At 37.7% G+C, this 22,447-nt stretch overlaps 1 protein-coding gene across 5 annotated transcripts in view; it reads right to left on the bottom strand.

Moving 5' to 3' along the window:
- Positions 1-22,447, bottom strand: part of IPCEF1 (interaction protein for cytohesin exchange factors 1) — a 180,932-nt gene that overhangs the window by 99,252 nt on the left and 59,233 nt on the right. The window contains exon 1 of one of the 5 annotated variants that reach the window (XM_073894126.1): positions 16,175-16,238. The exons of the other annotated variants lie outside the window; for them this stretch is intronic. The gene's annotated coding sequence lies outside the window, so the exon portion shown is untranslated. Of the gene's footprint in view, positions 1-16,174; positions 16,239-22,447 lie in introns of those variants that run through there. 5 annotated transcript variants of the gene reach the window in all.

A 22,447-nucleotide genomic window follows, 5' to 3' on the forward strand; every position in this document is an offset into this window, starting at 1 on the left:
CAAAGCTGCATAGTACATTCAACAGCCCTCCATACAGTGGCACTGGAACAGAGAGCACAGCCAGTGTCTTCCCTCATCTGCAGAGCAAAACTGGTGGATTCACCTGACCAGGGAATTCAGTGCACCCTTAGGCCTGATTCAGCTTCCCAAACAACAAGCCGTACAGGCCTGGGCCCTGGCCTACTGTCCTCCCAATTAGGTTGGAAAGCTAATTTATAGCCTCAGCTACTATTAAATATAGTACCCAGTCCCAACCATCTAGTAAGCCTAACCAAAGAATTCAAGCAACTGTGGGACATAGCCTATAGCCTATAGCCTCATTCGGGTAAGGAACCAAGCCTATACTCCTGTGCAACTGTTCTCAACCAGTGGCACACCCCCCACCTCCATCATCAGAGTTCAAACAGTTGCCTTACCCAAAAATAGACAATATTTTTGTCTCACCTGCCCAAAGACATTACCAACAAACACACCTAGAGACCCAAACTGAGCTAACTCATAAAAAACTGCTTCTGCCAAAGCAAACCTATAAAGTCTGGAAAAGGAGCCCCATTACTCAAATGTACAGATACTGACATAAGGAAATAAGGATCACCAAAAAAACAAAACAAAACAAAACAAAAAACCAGATAAATATGATACCACCAAAAGAAACTGATAAAACTCTAATAACTGGCCCTAAAGAAATGGAAATCACTAAATTCTACACCTGAAACTAATATTCACTGTATGTTAACTAACTGGAATTTAAATAAAAACTTGAAGAAAAAAAAATGGATTTCTATGAACTGTGAGACAAAGAATTCAGAATAATCCTCTTTGGAAAGTTTAGGGAACTATAAGAAAACACAGACAAGTAACCTAAATTAAGAAAACAATGCATGAACAAAATGAGAAGTTTGAAGGAAATAGCAACCATAAAAAAGGAAAGAAATTCTCAATAACTGAACTGAAGAATTTGATAGAGTTTCAAAAGTAGACACAACAATGCAGAAGAAAGAATCAGTGACCTGCATGATAGGACATTATAAATTATCCAGTCAGAAGAGCAAAAATAAAAAAGAATGAAAAAGAATGAAGAAAACCTATGGGAATCATGGAACACAATAAAAAAATTTGCATTACAGAATTCCAGAAAGAGAAGAGAAAGAGAAAGGGACAGAAAGTATATTTAAAGAAATAATGGTGAAAAAAACCTTTCTGAACCTGGTGAAAAAAACAGACATCCAGATGCATGAGTCCCAAAGGATCCCAAATAGGTTGGACCCAAATAGCACTACACCAAGACACATTATAATTAAATTGTCAGAAGTCAAAGACAAAGAATTTTAAGAGCAGCAAGAGAAAAGAGAGAAGTTATACACAAGGGAAACCCCATGGAATGGGATGACATATTCAAAATATTGAAAGAAACTAGCAGTCAAGAATTCTATACCTTGTGAAATTGTCCTTCAGAATGAAGAGGGGTAAAGACTTCTAAACAGACAAAAAGTGAGGGAGTTCATTACAACCAACCTGCCTTACAAGAAATGCTAAAGAGAGTTCTTTGAGTGGAAGTAAAAAAACGCTAATTAACAGCATAAAAATACAAAAAGGTAGTATAAATTTCACTAGCAATTGTACATTTATAGTCATAGTTAGATTTTGCAGTATGATAATAATGGTGCATAACTCACCACTCTAGTTTAAAATTTTTAAAAAATGAATGTAGCAAAATAACCATAAATAAAATAATCTGTTATTAGTTACACAAGATAAAAACATATAAATTATAACAGCAATAACCTAAATGTGAGGGGGATAAGAAATAAAAATGTAAAGTATACAAATTCTATTGAAGTTAATTCATTATCAAATTAGGGTGTTATAAGTTTAAGATATTTTATGTAAGCCTCATGCTAACTACAAGGGGAAATCTTGTAATAATCATGCAAAAGGACGTGATAAAGATGTCAAAGCATATGGATACAAGACATCAAAGCACACACAAAAAGGACAGCAGGTTAAGAAACTAGGAACAATGGCTCTAGAAAATAACGAGAAAACAATTAACAAAATGGCAATAGTAAGTCTTTACCCATCAATAATTATTTTACATGCAAAAGGATTAAAGTCTTCCATCAAAAGACATAGAATGGCTGAATGAATAAAATAACAAGATCCAACAATATGCTGCATACAAGATACTCACTTTAGCCTTAAAGACACACCTAGACTGAGAGTAAAGATGGAAAAAGATATTTCAAGTAAATAGTAACCAAAAAAAAAGCAAGGATAGCTATACTTATATCAGACAAAATAGACTTTAAACTAAAAATAGGTAAAAGAGACAAAGAAGATCATTATATAATGATTAAGGGGTTAACATATCAACACATCATAACAATTGTAAATACTTACATGCCCAACATCGGAGCACCTAAACATATAAAGCAAAAACTAACAGAACTAAAAGGAGAAATAAACAGTAATGCAATAATAGCTGGGGACTTTAATAACCCACTCTCAACAGTGTATAGGTCATCCAGACAGAGAATCAATAAGGAAACAGCAGATTGGAACACCACTAATGGATCTAACAGATATAAAGAGAAGATTCTATTCAACAACAGCAGAATACACAGTCTTCTCAAGCACACATAGAACATTCTCTAGGATAGACCATATGTTAGGCCACAAAACAAGTCTTAACATACTCAAGAAGACTGAAATGATACTATGTATCTTCTCTGACCACAATGTCATGAAACTGGAAATCAATAACAAGAGGAAAACTGGAAAATTCACAAACACATGAAAATTAAACAGCACTGTCCTGAACAACCAATAGCCCAAAGAAGAAATTAAAGGAGAAATTAAGTTTCCAGAAGTGGAAATACAACATGCGAGAACTTATGGGATGCAGCAAAAGCAGTTCTAAGAGGGAAGGTCATAGCAATAAACGCCTATGATATGAAGCAAGAAAGATCCCAAATAAATAATCTAACTCTGTATCTTAAAGAACTAGAAAAAGAAGGACAAACTGAGCAGAAATAATAACAATTAGAGCAGAAATAAATGAAATAGAGAAGAGAAAAACAATGGAAAATATTAACCAAACTTAGAGTTGATTCTTTGAAAAGATAAAATTGACAAACCCTTAGCTAGACTAAGCAAGAAAAAAAAAAGAGAAGACTCAAATCAATAAAATTATAAACAAAAAAGGAGACATTACAATTGACACCACAGAAATTCTAAGGATAATAAGAGGCTGTTATGAAGAGGCTATAGGCAACCGAGAAGAAATGGAAAAAAAAATTTAAACATACTATTTACCAAGACTGAATCAGGAAGAAATAGAAAATCTGAATAGAACAGTTAACAGTAAGGATATTGAATCAGTAATAAAAAATGTCCCAACAAAGGAAAGCCCAGGACCAGATGGCTTCACTTGTGACTTTCACCAAACATTTAAAGAATTAACACCAATCCTTCTCAAACTCTTCCAAAAAACCAGAGGAGGGAAGACTCTCAAAATGATTTCACAAGGCCAGCATTATCCTGATACCAAACCAGAAAAGGAAACTACTAGAAAAGAAAACTACAAGCCAATATCCCTAATGAATTTAGATGTAAAAATTCTCAATAAAATACTGCAAACCAAATTTAGCAGCACATTAAAAGGATCATTCACCATGATCAGGTAGGATTTATCCCTAGGATGCAAGTAGAGTTCAAATCAATAGTGTACAAATCAATGTAATACATCACATTAATAAAAGGATCATATGATCCTCTCAATTTACATAGAAAAAGCAAACAAAATTCAGCTTCCATTCAAAATAAAAACTCGACAAATTACATATAGAAGGAACATAACTCAGCATAATAAAGGCCATATCTGGCAAGCCCACAGCTAATATCATACTCAATGGTGAAAAGATGAAAGCATTTTCTCTAAGATCAAGAATGAGACACGGGTGCCCACTTTTATTCAACATAGTATTGGAAGTCCTAGCTAGAGCAATCAGTCAAGAAAAAGAAATGAAATGTAGCAGAATTGGAAAAGAAGTAGTAAAACTCTATTTGTGGACAACATACTTTTGTATAATGAAAACCAAGAAGACTCAACCAAAAAACTGTTAGATCTAATCAATGAATTTAGTAAAGTTTCAGGATACAAAACTGATATAAAACTGATGCAAAAAAATCAGTAGTGTTTCTATATACTACAACAAAAATTCTGGAAAAGAAATAAAGAAATTAATCCCATTTACAATAAAATACTTAGGAATAAATTTAAGGAGGTGAAAAGCCGCAAAACTGAAAACTACAAGACATTGAAAAAAGAAATTGAAGATACAAATAAATGGAAAAGTATTCTGTGTTCACAGACTGGAAGAATTAATATTGTTAAAATGTCAGTACTACCAAAGCCATCTCTAGATTCAATGCAATCCCTATCAAAATTCCAATGGCATTTTTTACAGTGGAAAAAACACCCTAAAATTTATATGGAAACACAAAAGACCCCAAATAGCCCAAGAAATCTTGAGAAGGAACAAAGCAGGAGGTATCACACTTCCTAACTTCAAGCTGTACTATAAAGCTATACTCATCAAAACAGGATAGTAATGGCATAAAAATAGACAAACAGACCACTAGAATAGAATTTAGAGCCCAGAAATAAACTCACACATATATGGTTAGCTAATATTTGACAAGAGAGCCAAGGATACTCAGTGGAGAAAAGACAGTCTCTTCAATAAATGTTGCTAGATAACTGGATATTCAAATGTAAAAGAATGAAACTGAACCCATACATTAGAAGGTGGAGGAGGGACAGTAAAGTATCTTCAAATTGAGAAGGTACTTTGAGACCAAAAAACAAAGTAAACCACTCCATACTGTTTGCACAGTTTTATTCAGGGTAACTTACTGACTGGCAGATAGATGACCTGGGCACCACGCAGCTATTCTCCACAAAGTGCAGACCTTAATCTACAGCTTTTATAGAGTGAGGGGCATTATGATGAGGTCAAAGGGTAGTTATCTAAAGTGGTGCCATCTTTGTGGCAGAGAGAAGCTCAAGACAAGCCTTCCTGCATTCCAGTGAGGCCATATATTAACCTCCAAGGCGCCTGGAACACATAGCCCTAAGGGGGTCTTTGTGTGGACATGAACAGGGAGGGCCAGAGATGGAGTCAGCACTGTCAACACTCCTACACCCTCTCTTTCACCACCCACAGAAATTAACTTGAAATAGGTTAAAGACCTAAATGTAATACCTAAAACCATGAAACTCCTAGAAGAAAATCTAAGGAACAAAGCTTCCTGACATGGGTCTTCGTAATGATTTCTTGGATATGACACCTAAAGTAGAAGCAATAAAATAAAAAATAAACAAGTGGGACCAAATCAAACTAAGAAGCTTTTGCACAACAAAAGAACCCATCAACAAAGTAAAAAGGCAAACCTACAGAATGGGAAAAAAAACTTCCAAACCATGTACCTGATATACCATGTATCTGTTAATATCTAAAATATGTGAAGAACTTCTACAACTCAAGAGCAAAAAAGCAAATAAGCCAATCAAAAACTGGGCAAAGGACCTGAACAGACATTTTTCCAAGGAAGATATATGAAAGGTCAATGGGTACATGAAAAGATGCTCAGCATCACTAGTCATCGGGAAAATGCAAATTAAAATTACAATGAGCTATCACCTCATGCCTGTTAGAATAGCCATCATCATCAAAAAGACAAGAGATGATAAATGTTGGCAAGGATGTGGAGAAAAGGGAGCCCTTGTGCACTGTTGGTAGTAATGCAAATTGGTGCAGCCACTATGGAAAACAGTATGGAGGATCCTCAAAAAATTTAAAATAGAATTACCATATGATCCAGCAATTCCACTTCTGAGTATTTACCTGAAGGAAATCAACACTAACTTGAAAAAATATCAGCACCCCCGTGTTCATAGTATTATTCACAATAATCAAGACACAGAAACAACCTAGATGTCCATAAATAGATGATTGGATAAAGAAGTTTTGGTATATATATGCAATGAAATAGTATTCAGCCATGAAAAAAAGGAAATCCTGCTATTTGGGACAACATGGATGGACCTTGAAAGTGTTACACTAAGTAAAATAAGTCAGACAGGGAAAGACAAAATCTCACTTATATGTGAATCTAAAAAAACAGGCAAATTCATAGAAAAAGAGATCAGACTTGTGGTTACCAGAAGCAGGGATTGGGGGAGGGGAAATTGGAGGACAGTGGTCAAAATGTACAAACTTCCTGTTGTAAGATAAATAAGTACTAGAGATATAAGGTACACCATGATGACTAGCTAACACTGTTGTATGACGTATAGGAAAGTTGTTAAGAGTAAATTCTAAGAGTTCTCATCACAAAAAGAAATTTTTTTCCCTTTATTCTTTTGTTCTTTTTTTTTTTTACTGTATTTATATAAGATGGATGTTTGCTGAAGCAATTTGAGTAATCATTTCACAATATATGTAAATCAAACCATTATACTGTCAGGGAATGCAGTCAATTACATTGTAATAACTTTGTATGGTGACTGATGGTAACTAGACATCACGGTGATCATTTCATCATGTATGTAAGTATTGAATTATTATTTGGTACACCTGAAATTAATACATTATATGTCAACCATATTTCAGTAAAAAAAGAAAAACCATCGTGCTGTATAACTTGAACTTATACAGTGATGTTGTCATTTATTTCTCAGGAAAAAAAATTTAAAGAATAGGGTGACTTCTCTTAGAGGATCTTACCATGATATTTGGCAGAATTATTGCAAACTGTTTTTGGTCTGCGTGTCAACTCTGTAAAGTAACATCACCTATACTTTTACAAAGAAACTGACACATAGAGCAGGTAGACCACCTACATTCCACAGCTAGCACGTTATAAAGTCAGAATTTTAATTCAGACTCCAGGCTCAGGGCCCTTTGGACATTAGCAGTGTTGTCTCTTATAATAATTTGCCTTTTCAGCTTCTCCGTAGCAACATGCTTAATTTTTCTGCAAACAGTAAATCTCATTACTTTCTTGCAGGATGAAACAGGGTGTATAAATTATTTACCAAATTTGGACAATTTAGAGGGGTTTATGTGACTCAAAGTAATTGATACTTTGTACTCAAAGGGCCATGTGCAACCACAAATCAGCTGCCCCTGGGTAATTTTGAAGGATCTGATCAGGAAGGACTACAGTTCCTAGAAAGAGACATCGGAGAGCCAAACACAGCTTGTTTGGGAAGTGAGTATCCTTGCCAAGGCTTCATTCAGAAATAATGGGGGCCTCACCTCCTGGTCATCATCTTAAATGGGCAGGCTCTTCCATCCTAACAGCCTGCCAACCACCCTGGTTTAAGTACCTGAATTTTGCATGGGCTGACAATCCTGGGTTAACGTTTCCAAAACTTCTAAAGAGTGAGAGAGATGTAGCCAAAACACATCTATTTATCCTTTCTGAAGAATTGTTAAATTAAAGTCATCCCTAAATACACTCAAATGGAAACATTTGTTGACACAATCCATCTAACAACTTCCTTCAAGACTAGATTAGCTTTCTCGGGCTGGAATCCTAACACGTATGCAAAGAGACACCTAGTGGTCCAACATGTAAGTAGACGGTTTAGCTAGAGACCAAAGACTGAAACATTTGACTCCCTAATTTAACATTCTTTTGATTTCAGTAGGGCTTTTTTTTAACTACTAGAGTTCTAAACTGAGAAATTTGTTTTGCAAAAGAATATTTTGTGTTTCTTTCTAAAGGAAGTGTTTGCTCCTCTGTTTTTTAATTAGACAAAGTCGTACACAAATTACAGGGTAGATTGTAATTAGACAGACACTTCAGTTCACCTTTCCCTGAACACATGTGTGATTATTTTTGTTTCCATCCCTTTCTAGACTTTGTGTGTGAGATTTTCCATTTGTCTTTGGGTTATTTTATTCTTGCTTTTAATTCAGTAAAGCCAAAGACTTTTTTTTTCCAGCCAGCTTCCTGTGGTCCGCCCAGCTTCCTGTGGCCCGCCCAACCTTGTTACTTCACACACTGCCTTTTTCACTCACACATCACCTACACAGTTTTATACCCACCTCCTCACAGTCAACTTACATGTGCACCTGCCACACTTCCACCACCCTAGATAACATCATCTAACCTCAAAGTAAAAGTCTGTCCTCACAAAAAACAAGGAATCATCTATTTTTTCTTCACCCCATAGTACGGAAATTTGGTTATGCCCCGAGTTTAGATTAGAAATTGTTTTTAATTAAATAGATATGTTTAATTACAATTTGTATGACCTCAGAGACTCAGACTCATAGGATTTTTAGATCTGAAAGAAATAGGCTTATTTTGGAGGTAACCAGATGACATTTATAAAGTCTGATTCCTCTGAGATGGCCATGCCATAAAACCCATGTGGATAGTGCCAGGAGGAAGAAGCACCATGTGCAGAAGAAGGAGCCAAAGAATGCCCAGGCTGTAGATGTGTAGATGAAAAAGTGATCTTAGAAGTAGATTCTCCTCCCAACCACTCCAGCTAAAACCGGGTAGATCAGAGATGAGCTGCCAAGCCTAGCCCTTCCCAAATCTTATCATGGGCAAAACAGGAGGTCCTTACTCCACCATTTTCAGTAAGTAAAGTGGTCCTTATTTCCTCCATCACATTTTTGATGGTGAAATGTTGAAACCTTTTTCTTTAATATTAGGAATAAACCAAAGACGTTCACCATCATTCAACCGCATTGTATTAGAAGGGCTCATTAAAAAAACTGTAAGAATTATAATGATCAAAAATAAGAAATTAAGACTGTCAGTATTTTCAGATGATATTACATGTGGAAAAGAACCTACACATGAATTATTAAAACGAAAGAGTGGATATAGAAGGGTTGCTAGACACAAGGCCAATATGTAAAAATCAGTATCATTTCTACATATCAGCAACAAATAGTATGAAATAAAATTTTTAAGAAAATACATATACATCAACATCATTAAATTTCATATACATTAGAATGAATCTAATGAAAGATGTGTGATACTCGTATGAAGAAATTTGTAAATCTACAAAACACTATTGAAAGAAATTAAAGAACTAAATAAATGGAAAATATACCGTGTTCATTAGTTTACAATACTCGAGAGTGTAAAGATGAATATGGTTAGTGTTTTTAATTTGCTGTTAATTTTACTATCTTATGGTAATAAGGATATTATCCTACCTTTTCTTCTAAAACTTTCATTGTCTGCCTTTCATATTAGACTGACAATCTACTTATAATTGATTTTTTAATTTTTTATTGTTATGTTAATCACCATACATTACAGCATTAATTTTTGATGTAGTGTTCCATGATTCATTGTTTGTGCGTAACACCCAGTGCTCCAGGCAGAGCATGCCCTCTTCAATACCCATCACCAGGCTAACCCATCCTCCCACCCCCTCCCCTCTAGAACCCTCAGGTTGTTTTTCAGAGTCCATCACCTCTCATGGTTCGTCTCCCCCTCCGATTTCCCCCCCTTCATTCTTCCCCTCCTGCTATCTTCTTTTTTTTTTCCTTAACATATATTGCATGATTTGTTTCAAAGCTACAGATCTGTGATTCAAGAGTCTTGCACAATTCACAGGGCTCACCATAGCACATACCCTCCCCAATGTCTATCACCCAGCCACCCCATCCCTCCCTCCCCACCCCTACTCCAGCAACCCTGTTTGTTTCCTGAGATTAAGAATTCCTCATATCAGTGAGGTCAGATGATACATCTTCCTCTGATTGACTTATTTTACTCAGCATAAGACCCTCCAGTTCCATCCACGTCGTTGCAAATGGCAAGATCTCATTCCATTTGATGGCTACATAATATTCCATTGTGTATATACACCCCTTCTTCTTTATCCACTCATCTGTTGATGGACATCTTGGCTCTTTCCATAGTTTGGCTATTGTGGACATTGCTGCTATAAACATTGGGGTGCACGTACCCCTTCAGATCCCTACATTTATATCTTTGTGGTAAATACCCAGTAGTGCAATTGCTGGATCATATGGTAGCTCTATTTTCAACTATTTGAGAAACCTCCATACTGTTTTCCAGAGTGGCCACACCAGCCTGCATTCCCACCAACAGTGTAGGAGGGTTCCCCTCTCTCCACATCCCCACCAACATCTGTCATTTCCTGACTTGTTAATTTTAGCCATTCTGACTGGTGTGAGGTGGTATCTCATTGAGGTTTTGATTTGGATTTCCTTGATGCCAAGCAATGTTGAGCACTTTTTCATGTGTCTGTTGGCCATTTGGATGTCTTCTTTGGAAAAAAGTCTGTTCATGTCTTCTGCCCACTTCTTGATTGGGTTATTTGTTCTTTGGGTGTTGAGTTTGATAAGTTCTTTATAGATTTTGGATACTAGCCCTTTATCTGATATGTCATTTGCAAATATTTGCTCCCATTCTGTTGGTTGTCTTTTGGTTTTGTTGACTGTTTCTTTTGCCGTGCAAAAGCTTTTTATCTTGATGAAATCCCAATAGTTCATTTTTGCCCTGGCTTCCCTTGCCTTTGGCGATGTTTCTAGGAAGAAGTTGCTGTGGCTGAGGTCGAAGAGGTTGCTGCCTGTGTTCTCCTTTAGGATTTTGATGGACTCCTGTCTCACATTTAGGTCTTTCAACCATTTGGAGTCTATTTTTGTGTGTGGTGTAAGGAAATGGTCCAGTTTCATTCTTCTGCATGTGGCTGTCCAATTTTCCCAACACCATTTGTGGAAGAGACTGTCTTTTTGCCATTGGACATTTTTTCCTGCTTTGTCAAAGGTGAGTTGACCATAGAGTTGAGGGTCCATTTCTGGGCTCTCTATTCTGTTCCATTGATCTATGTGTCTGTTTTTGTGCCAGTACCATACTGTCTTGATGATGACAGCTTTGTAATAGAGCTGGGAGTCCGGAATTGTGATGCTGCCAGCTTTGCTTTTCTTTTTCAACATTCCTCTGGCTATTTGGGGTCTTTTCTGGTTCCATACAAATTTTAGGATTTATTTGTTCCATTTCTTTAAAAAAAAAGTTGATGGTATTTTGATGGAGATTGCATTGAATGTGTAGATTGCTCTAGGTAGCATTGACATCTTCACAATATTTGTTCTTCCAATCCATGAGCGTGGAATGTTTTTCCCTTCCTTTGTGTCTTCTTCAATTTCTTTCATGAGTATTTTATAGTTTTCTGAGTACAGATTCTTTGCCTCTTGATTAGATTTATTCCTGGGTATCTTATGGTTTTGGGTGCAATTGTAAATGGGATCGACTCCTTAATTTCTCTTTCTTCTGTCTTGTTGTTGGTATATAGGAATGCCACTGATTTCTGTGCATTGATTATATATCCTGCCACTTTACTGAATTCCTGTAAGAGTTCTAGCAGTTTTGGGGTGGAGTCTTTTGGGTTTTCCAAATAAAGTATCATATCATCTGCAAAGAGTGAAAGTTTGACTTCTTCTTTGCCAATTTGGATGCCTTTGATTTCTTTTTGCTGTCTGATTGTTGTGGCTAGGACTTCTAATACTATGTTGAATAGCAGTGGTGATAGTGGACATCCCTGCCGCATTCCCGACCTTAGGGGGAAAGCTCTCCATTTTTCCCCATTGAGAATGATATTCGCTGTAGGTTTTTCATAGATGGCTTTTATAATATTGAGGTATGGACCCTCTATCCCTATACCCTGAAGAGTTTTGATCAAGAAAGGATGCTGTATTTTGTCAAATGCTTTTTCTGCATCTATTGAGAGGATCATATGATTCTTGTTCTTTCTTTTGTTAATGTATTGTATCACATTGATTGATTTGTGGATGTTGAACCAAACTTGTAGCCCAGGGATAAATCCCACTTGGTTGTGGTGAATAATCCTTTTAATGTACTGTTGGATCCTATTGGCTAGTATTTTGGTGAGAATTTTTGCATCCGTGTTCATCAAGGATATTGGTCTGTAATTTTCCTTTTTGATGGGGTCTTTGTCTGGTTTTGGGATCAAGGTAATGGTGGCCTCATAAAACGAGTTTGGAAGTTTTCCTTCCATTTCTATTTTTTGGAACAGTTTCAGAATAGGTATTAATTCTTCTTGAAATGTTTGGTAGAATTCCCCTGGGAAGCCCTCTGGCCCTGGGCTTTTGTTTGTTGGGAGACTTTTGATGACTGCTTCAATTTCCTTAGTGGTTATAGGTCTGTTCAGGTTTTCTATTTCTTCCTGGTTTAGTTTTGGTAGTTGATACATCTCTAAGAATGCATCCATTCCTTCCAGGTTATCTAATTTGCTGGCATAGAGTTGCTCATAATACGTCCTGTTGTGATCTCTCCTCTTTCGTTCATCATTTTGTTGATTTGGGTCATTTCTCTTTTCTTTTTGATAAGTCTGGCCAGGAGTTTATCAATCTTGTTAATCCTTTCAAAGAACCAGCTCCTAGTTCGTTGATCTGTTCAACTGTTCTTTTGGTTTCTATTTCATTGATTTCTGCTCTGATCTTTATTATTTCTCTTCTCCTGCTGGGTTTAGGCTTTATTTGCTGTTTTTTCTCCAGCTCCTTTAGGTGTAGGGTTAGGTTGTGTATCTGAGACCTTTCTTGTTTCTTGAGAAAGGCTTGTATTGCTATATACTTTCCTCTTAGGACTGCCTTTGCTGTATCCCAAAGATTTTGAACAGTTGTGTTTTCATTTTCATTGGTTTCCATGAATTTTTTTAATTCTTCTTTAATTTCCTGGTTGACCCATTCATTCTTTAGTCGGATGCTCTTTAGCCTCCATGTATTTGAGTTCTTTCTGACTTTTCTCTTGTGATTGAGTTCTAGTTTCAAAGCATTGTGGTCTGAAAATATGCAGGGAATGATCCCAATCTTTTGGTACCAGTTGAGACCTGACTTGTGACCTAGGATGTGATCTATTCTGGAGAATGTTCTATGGGCACTAGAGAAGAATGTGTATTCCACTGCTTTGGGATGGAATGTTCTGAGTATGTCTGTGAAGTCCATTTGGTCCAGTGTGTCATTTAAAGTCTTTATTTCCTTGTTGATCTTTTGCTTAGATGATCTGTCCATTTCAGTCAGGGGGTGTTAAACTCCCCCACTATTATTGTATTGTTGTCAATGTGTTTCTTTGCTTTTGTTATTAATTGCCTTATATAATTGGCTGCTCCCATGTTAGGGCATAGATATTTACAATTGTTAGATCTTCTTGTTGGATAGACCCTTTAAGTAGGATATAGTGTCCTTCCTCATCTCTTATTACAGTCTTTGTTTTAAAATCTAATTTGTCTGATATAAGGATTGCCACCCCAGCTTTCTTTTGGTGTCCATTAGCATGGCAAATGGTTTTCCACCCCCTCACTTTCAATCTGGGGATGTCTTTGGGTCTAAAATGAGTCTCTTGCAGACAGCATATCGATGGGTCTTGTTTTTTAATCCAATCTGATAGCCTGTGTCTTTTCATTGGGGCATTTAGCCCATTTACATTCAGGGTAACTATCGAAAGGTATGAATTTAGTGCCATTGTATTGCCTGTAAGGTGACTGTTACTGTATATTGTCTGTGTTCCTTTCTGATCTATGCTGCTTTTAGGTTCTCTCTTTGCTTAGAGGACCTCTTTCAATATTTCTTGGAGGGCTGGTTTCGTGTTTGAAAATTCCTTTAGTTTTTGTTTGTCCGGGAAGCTTTTTATCTCTCCTTCAATTTTCAATGACAGCCTAGCTGGATATAGTATTCTTGGCTGCATATTTTTCTCGTTTAGTGCTCTGAAGATATCATGCCAGTCCTTTCTGGCCTGCCAGGTCTCTGTGGATAGGTCTGCTGCCAATCTAATGTTTCTACCATTGTAGGTTACAGATCTCTCGTCCCGAGCTGCTTTCAGGATTTTCTCTTTGTGTCTGAGACTCGTAAGTTTTACTATTAGATGTTGGGGTGTTGACCAATTTTTATTGATTTTGAGACGCGTTCTCTGTGCCTCCTGGATTTTGATGCCTGTTTCCTTCCCCAAATTAGGGAAGTTCTCTGCTATAATTTGCTCCAATATACCTTCTGCCCCTTTCTCTCTTTCTTCTTCTTCTGGGATTCCAATTATTCTAATGTTGTTTCATCTTATGGTATCACTTAATATCTCAAATTCTGCCCTCATGATCCAGTAGTTATCTTTTTCTCAGCCTCTTTATTTTCCAACATTTGGTCTTCTATATCACTGATTCTCTCTTCTGCCTCATTTATCCTAGCAGTTAGCACCCCCATTTTTGATTGCACCTCATTAATAGCCTTTTTGATTTCAACTTGGTTAGATTTTAGTTCTTTTATTTCTCCAGAGAGGGTTTCTCCAAAAACTTCCATGCCTTTTTCAAGCCCAGCTAGTATCTTTAAAATCATGATTCTGAACTCTAGGTCCGACATCGTACTAATGTCCGTATTGAGTAGGTCCCTGGCAGTTGGTACTACCTCTTGTTCTTGTTGTTGAGGTGATTTTTTTCCACCTTGTCATTTTGTCCAGAGGAGAATAGATGAATGAGTGAACAAAATGCTAACAGGGTAAAAACGTCCCCAGAAAATATACTCTAAACAAATCAGAAAAGACCTGAAACTGGGGGAAAAGAAAGGGAAAGAAAGAAAAAAGAAAAAGAAAAAAAAAAAAACAAAGAAAAAGATAAAAACAAAGAAAAACAGAACAAAACAAAACAAACAGAATATGATCAAATATGATCAGGCTGGTGCATAGATCAGTGCCACACACTAGATTTTGGGTGTATTTTGGTCTGTTAGAAGAAAGTGCCTCCCAAAATTTTAAAGAAAGAAAAACTTACATATGTACAAAAATAAGGGCTGATACAATGAAGGGATGGAATGACTGTAAAGATGAAAATTATAAAAAATTTTATAAAAGGAATTGATAAGAAGTTGTTTGAAAAAAGAAAGAAGAGGATTTAAAAAAAAGGGGGGGGAGAGAATGTGATCAGGCAGAAGACTAGAACAAAGCTATACAGTAGAGATTTAGGGTATATTTTGATCTGTTAGAAAAGTGTATCGCAAAATTTTAAAGAGAGAACAACTTATTTATATATGCCAAAAATAAGGGTGACTACTATGAAGGGACAGAATATGGCTCTAAAAATGAAAAATAAAAATGTTTTTTAAGAAAGGGATTGATAAGATGTTGTTTAAAAAAGGGAAAAAAAAAAATTAAAAAAAAAAAAAGACAGTTAAAAAAAATTAACTTTGAAAGACTAAAGAATCATGGTAAAAAAGCCATGGATTCTATGTGCAGTATTCCCCTAGTGCTGGAGTTCTCCCGTTCTCATTGATCGGTAAACTTGGTCTTGGCTGGCGGTTCTTGCCGATCTTCTGGGGAAGGGCCTGTTGCCGTGGTTCCCAAATGTCTTTGCCGGAGGCGGAATTGCCCCGCCCTTGTTGGTCAGGGCTAAGCAAGCTGCTCGGGTTTGCTCTCGGGAGCTTTTGTTCCCTGCAAGCTCTCGGTACAGCTTTGGAGGATGAGAGTGAAAATGGCGGCCTCCCAATCTCCACCCCAGAGGAGCCAAGAACTCGGGGCCCCGCTCCTCAGTGCGCCCCCAGAGAAAAGCAGTCAATCACTCCCGTCTCCCCGGTCTCCGGCCGCACTCCGTGCTCACCCGGCCTGTGACCGAGCGTTTCTATCTCTGGCACCCAATCCCGTGTGGAGTCTCCAAACCCAGCAGATCCCTGCAGTGCATTCCCGCGCCGCTCCTCCCGGGGGAGGAAGGGGAGTCTCCCCGGCTCTGCCGCTTGTTGGGTCCCTGCTGGAGGAGCAGTGGCCTGACTGGGCCGCGGGTCACAGTTTATGGCCACCCCGAGCTGAGAGCCCGTGCCTCGGCTCCGTCTCTGCAGCCGGCTTCCCCGCTCCGATACCTGGGAGCTCTGCCGCACTCAGGCACCCCCGGTCTTTCTGTGACCCCAAGGGTCCTGAGACCACAGTGTCCCATGAGGGTTCCAACCCCCCGCTTAGCCACTGGAGTGATGTCCCTCAGCAGAGCCGACTTCTAAAAGGTCCGATTTTGTGCTCCGCAGCTCTGTCACTTGCCAGAAGCAGCCGACGGAGGCCCCCTCCCCCGCCGTCTATCCTCCCGAATATCGCCTCGGATTCACTTCTCCGCACGTCCTACCTTCCAGAAAGTGGTCGCTTCTCTGTTCAGAGAGTTGTTGCTATTCTTTTCTTCGATCTCCTGTTGAGTTCGTAGGTGTTCAGAATGGTCTGATCCCTATTCAGCTGAATTCCTGAGACCAGATGAAATCCAGGTCTCCTACTCCTCCACCATCTCGATCCACCCCCCCATAATTGATTTTTTAAGATTTATTTATTTATTTTTAGAAAGGGGGGAGGGGGAGAGGGAGAGAGAGGGTTGGGAGGGAGAGAGACTGCACCAAGCGCAGAGCCTGACATGGGGCTTGAACTCACAACCCTGAGATCATGACCTGAGCCGAAATCAAGAGTTGGACACTTAACCAACTAAGCTACACAGGTTCCCCTCTACTTACGATTGATTTTTTATCCTAGTTTCAAATAAGAGTAAAGCTTCATTTTTTAAATTGATAACCAACTGTTTATCATTTATTGAAAATACATCCACTTCCCCACTGGCTCTAACCATAAAGGAAAAGCTTCGTAAGTTGGAACACACAAATTAAGAATTTCCACTCACCCAAAAACAGCATTAGGGCTTGTAAAAGCAAATAAATGAATGAGAAAAGACATGTACAACACATATAACCTGTACAATCCTACACCAGAATGTGTGAAGGAGTCCTATAAATCAATAAGAAACAAGCAAAAAAAAAAAAAAAAAAACCCAAGAGAAAAATGGGAAAAGACTTAAGAGCCGTTTTACAAAGGAGGATATCAATTAACCAAATATGTATGAAAAGGTGCTGGGCGCCTGGGTGGCTCAGATGGCTAAGCGTCTGCCTTCAGCTGAGGTTATGATCCCAGGGTCCTGGGATTGAGTCCTGCATGGGGCTCCCTGCTCATCAGAGAGCCTGCTTCTTCCTCTCCCACTCCCCCTGCTTGTGCTCTCTCTGTCAAATAAATAAATGGATAAAATCTTTAAAAAAAAAAAAGAAAAGAAAAGGTGCTTATTGCTCCTTTACAGGGAAATGCAAGGCAAAACTGCCAAAATCATGAAATTTTAAAAGACTGACGATACCATGTATCAGCAACATTGTAAAGCCAATGAAAAAACTCTCAAACACTGCTGTTGGGAGTCAATTGGGACAACCATTCTGGAAAGCTGTTTAGCAATATCTCCCAAAATGGATCACATGCAGAGTCTATGATCCATCAGATATGCATGCACCTGTACACTGAACACGTGTAACAATTTTTCCAGCAGCTTTATTTATAACAGCCAAAAAGTTCAAAACAACCCAAATGTCCATCAATAGGAATGCAGATAAATTGTGGTATAGTCATACAATGGAACACTACTTAGCAATAAAAAGGAAAAAACTCCTTCTACTCACAGTCACATAATACTGAGAGAAAGAAGCCAGACACAAAAGAATATAAACAAGCAAAACTAGACCATAGGGTTAGTAAAGTACACTTAGGTCATAACACTATAAAGGAATGCAAGAATGAATTACCACAAATGGCAGGAGAGTGGTTACCTTTGGGAAGATGGCAAGATTTATTGGAAGGGAAACAAGAGAAGATTCTAGGGTTTTGACAGTATTCTTTTTTTTAAGGTTTTATTTATTTATCTGAGAGAGAGAGAGAGAGAAAGCACAAGCAGTGGGGAGGGGCAGAGGGAGAGGGAGAGGGACAAGCAGACTCCCCATTGAGCAAAGGGCTCAATCCCAAGACCCCAAGATCATGACTTGAGCTGAAGTCAGAGACTTGACCAACTGAATCACCCAGTATTCTATTTCTTGACTCACATAGTCTAGAAGTTATACTCTGTGATAAATCACTGAGGTACTCAAATTTGTCTGTACACTCTTCTGTATTTATATTTTATTTAACACAATGTATATTATATTGCAAAATAAAAGTTATTTTAAAAACCAAGACCTAACAATATGTATCTAAAAGAAGAAAAACAGAAAACAAAATGATATGGAAGGTTAAAAAAAGATGGAAACAGATATCCAGGCAAACATAAAGGAAAAGCAAGCTGTGGTGAAAATTTTAAAATCCGAAAATATAAAATTCTTACACATATATATATTTACTGTGTATCATTAAACATACATTTAATAGGCAAAGATGGTATAGGCCAATAAAAAAAGCCAGATAATATAACCTTCATAAGAATATATATATATTGCCTCAAAATACATCAAGCAACCACAATTCATAGAACTGGAAAAAGAAGCAAATAAATTGGCAATTATAGTTGAAGATTATAGCACCCATCTCTCAGAAATCAATGCAGACAATAAGTAAATAGAAAGGCAGATGACACAAATTGATAAATTTCAGATACACAGAACTCTGTACTTGAGAAATACACACATTTCCATCACACGTGGCATATTATCAAAAATTGACAAAGTACTATATTACAACAGAAGTCTTGATAAATTGCACAGAATCAGTTTAACACAGATTATTTTCTCTGATTACAATGCTTTAATTGTAGAAATTAATAATGAAAACATAGCTTTAAAATGTCCATATGTCTAAAAACAAAATCTCACACTACTAAAAAAATCTAAATCAGGAAGGAAATCAAATGGGAAATATTTAGAATTTATCACCATTGAAAACACTACACATCTTTAGGGCACACTACTAAAGCATTTTTTAGAAGGAAATGTATACCTTAAATACATTTATCAGAATACAAGGGGGAATAAAAACAAGCTAAGGACTCAACACATGAAACTGGAAAAATAGCAAACTAGCAAACCAAGGAAGAAATAGGAAAAATAAAGGCAGAAATCAACGAAATAGAAAAATAAGGAGAAGATTAATAAAACACAAAGTTAGTTCTTTGGACAAAAATTAATAAAATGGAACTCCAGCAAGACTGATGAAGGAGGTAAGGGGTATTAGATACAAATAAAAACTTCTGAGGGATAGCTCTTAGCCTGCCAATTATTTAGCCAGAAATTAACTTCAAAAATTTCATTTGGATGCAGGCAAACAGTTAAGAAGAAATCTAATATAGAGAGATTACCTGAAAACCCATCTTGCAACCTGCTCTCCTGAAAGAAGTAAAATATTCTTTGCCCAAATCTACCTTATTCTTTCATACATTGGTCAGTGGGAGTAAAAATCTAATTGAAATTAGAAACAAATGATGTAGAAAAGCAGAAAAAAAAATCTTCCCTGTAAGTTTTTTCCACGCAAAATTACCTAACATTTAAAGATTATTGTAACATATAAGGACAATTATATACACTCAAAATTCAAAATCAAACAAACTAGAAAAACTGTCCTGTTTCAGAGTCTGCTTCTTTCTTCCACCTACTCATCTTATCCCCTTTTAACAGAGACCCCATTTCTCAATATTCACCAGAAGGATCTTTTTTTGGACATTTATTAATTTTTGCCTGATCAGCTTCTTTTCCTTCCCCTCACCCCCCGTCACACTGTCAATCATATGACCCCACATCCCCAGACCAGGAGCAAGCATATGGCTAGGTTTGCCAGCCATTCACTCATTTAACAAATATTTATTGGCTAACCATGTAGCAGGCACAGTTTTAGAGCCTGAAGATACAACCTAAATAGATAAAAATCTCCTTGCCCTCATGGGGTTTATATTTCAGGGGAGTAGACAATTAACAAAATAAATAAGTAAAATAAATGGCACATGAGATGGAGATAAATGAAGAAAAACAAAATAAGGATGAGTATTATAGAGGGCTGTCATTTTAATTGCATGGATGGGAACAGTCTCACTAAATAGGTGACATTTGAGTGAAGACCAGGAAGAGGTAAGGAAGCAGTCAGTAGAAATCCAAGGGTGAGCAGTCAGGGTTAGAGAACAGCCAAGGCAGAGGCCTGAATTGGGACTGAGAGTGTGTCTGGCATGTGTAAGGCACAGCAAGGAGGCCAGCATGGCAGAGGTTGAGTGTGCAATGGGGGGAGAGAGTAGGAGATGAGGTCAGAGGGATTACGGGAGGCCAGCTCATGCGGACTGTGGGTGGCCTTTTGAGCTATTGCTGAAGACTTTGGCTTTTCTTGAAGTGAAACAGGCAAGCTTTATAGAGTTTGATCTGACACACATGTTAACAGCTCCGCTCCAGGACTGAGCAGAGACTGAAGGAAGCAAAGACATAAACCCAGAGGCCAGTTAGGAGGCCACTGCAGTAAGCTAGAGAATATATGAGAATGCTTTGGACCACAGTGAGGGCAGAAGAGGTGGTAAGAAGTAAATGGACCAAAGTAGTTAACACCTTGGCCACAATGGCCAATTAAGAGAAGAGTAAATGAACTAAGGCTAGCCAGGAAATTCTCCCTAAAGCATTGGGAAAGAATCTTGTCATTTTTCCTCTGATTTGAGCCATGAGCACAGGGCAAGCCTGGAGTTAGAAGTGGCCATCTTGATGAGTCAGTGGGGAGAATAGAGAACAAAACCAAAACAGTGGGGAGAGAGCCCTGGGAGAGAGGGGAAAAAAGAAATCTTCCTATGCCACAAAATGCTAAACTAGATATTTAAGATGAAGAGCTGTATATGACTTGTGGAATTTCAGAATGTCAAAGGCATACAAAGAATCCTAAAAGTTTAGGGACACCTGGGTGGCTCAGTGGGTTAAGCGTCTGCCTTCGGCTCAGGTCATGATCCCAGGGTCCTGGGATCGAGTCCCACATTGGTCTCCCTGCTCAATGGGGAGTCTGCTTCTCCCTCTCCTTCTGCCTGCCGCTCCCCCTGCCTGCGCTCACTCTCTCTCTCTCTGACAAATAAATAAATAAAAATCTTAAGAAGAAATCCTAAACGTTTACAGATAGGATAAAATGGTATTATCTACAAAGAAACACGAATAAGAATAACATCAGATCTCTTACAGACAACATGGAATGTTAGAGCATATGCAATACTTCAAAGCAATGCTTCAAAGTTCTGAATCAAAACTAAATATGTACATAAAATTCCATATCCAAGCACACAATCAATCATGAGGGCAAAATAAAGACACTTGCAGACACGTTTATTCTCCATGTACTGGATATGAAAATATTGCTTGATAAAACATTTCAATAAATAGAAAAAGAAATTTAGGGACAAAAACATGAGATATAAGACAGTAAAAAAAATGAGATTAAGATTCAGGAAAAGATGACCATAAAATGGAAAAAAAAAGTATAAAATAAATTAAGGACAATCTATTAAAACTGATCTAAAGTATGGTTTCTTATTTCCAGTTCAATATCCCTTGCACTGATTTTGCAATCAGTCCTTACTGCATTTGGAGTTCTGTTTAATTTCAAGTTATGGTTTTATAGAAAAGAAAAAGAAATAATAAAATATAACTAAAAATACAAATGAAGCCTATAGATACATTGACATAGGAGGGCCATTTTTTCCGTAGACATTCTTTCCATGTTTGATTATATCTATACCTTCACTGACTCCTTTTCAATAACCCTTGTTTTATTTATTCCTACCTAAAATTAGCACATAAAAAAGGTGAAATTAATTTAAAAACATGAAAATTACTTACCTATATAGTAAAACATAAGGAATTATGAATGTGACTGATTTAGGAAGGAGAATTGTCTTGTAGAGATGCCTAATCCAAGACTTTCCAGCAAAATTCATCAAAGAGGAAATTATTGGTGCTCATTAAATCTAGTTTTTCTCTCCTCCCTCATGCCCCAGGAAGACCGCCCACCTCAGGTTGTTTGGAGAGGCCATGTGACTAGTTCTGGCCCATGGCTCTGGGTGGAGGTGATGTGCCTCACTCCCAGCCTGGAGAAGAGTATGAGTGCCCCACATTCTCTCCTCCCCTGTTCACGGCAAACCCAGAAGCCACCTGTTGCCATGGTAGCACCACAAGGAGGTGAAGCTTCCATCAGCTCGCACCTCTGAGAGATCGTGTGCGGAAGAGGGGCCTCCCCTTCTCATGGGAACAGCATTGAACATACAGTGCGAGTAAGAAATAAAAATTCCTTGTGTTAAGCCACTGTGGTTTCGGGGTTAATTTGCTACCACAGCATAATTTAGCCTCACCTGATAAGAGCTCCCTGTGCCTCACGAATCATTTGCAAAAGTCTTTGCTAAATTTCTTTAAGTTATGTTTAAATTTTTCCTGTGTAAACCGCCATATACCCAAGGTCGTTAGAGCCTTTTTTGAACACTTTCGTTGGAAAGTGGCTTTATTAGGAAAGACATTGATATTTCTATGGAGTACAAAAAACTAAGGAGAAATGAAATGTCTGACAACCAGAATACTTTTGCTCCCTGAGAAAGCTTATTCTTCCTCCTCCC

Source organism: Callorhinus ursinus, unplaced genomic scaffold (assembly GCF_003265705.2).
Source record: "Callorhinus ursinus isolate GAN/ISIS: 27379988/994484 unplaced genomic scaffold, GSC_fseal_2.0 scaffold6, whole genome shotgun sequence".
Lineage (NCBI taxonomy): Eukaryota > Metazoa > Chordata > Mammalia > Carnivora > Otariidae > Callorhinus > Callorhinus ursinus.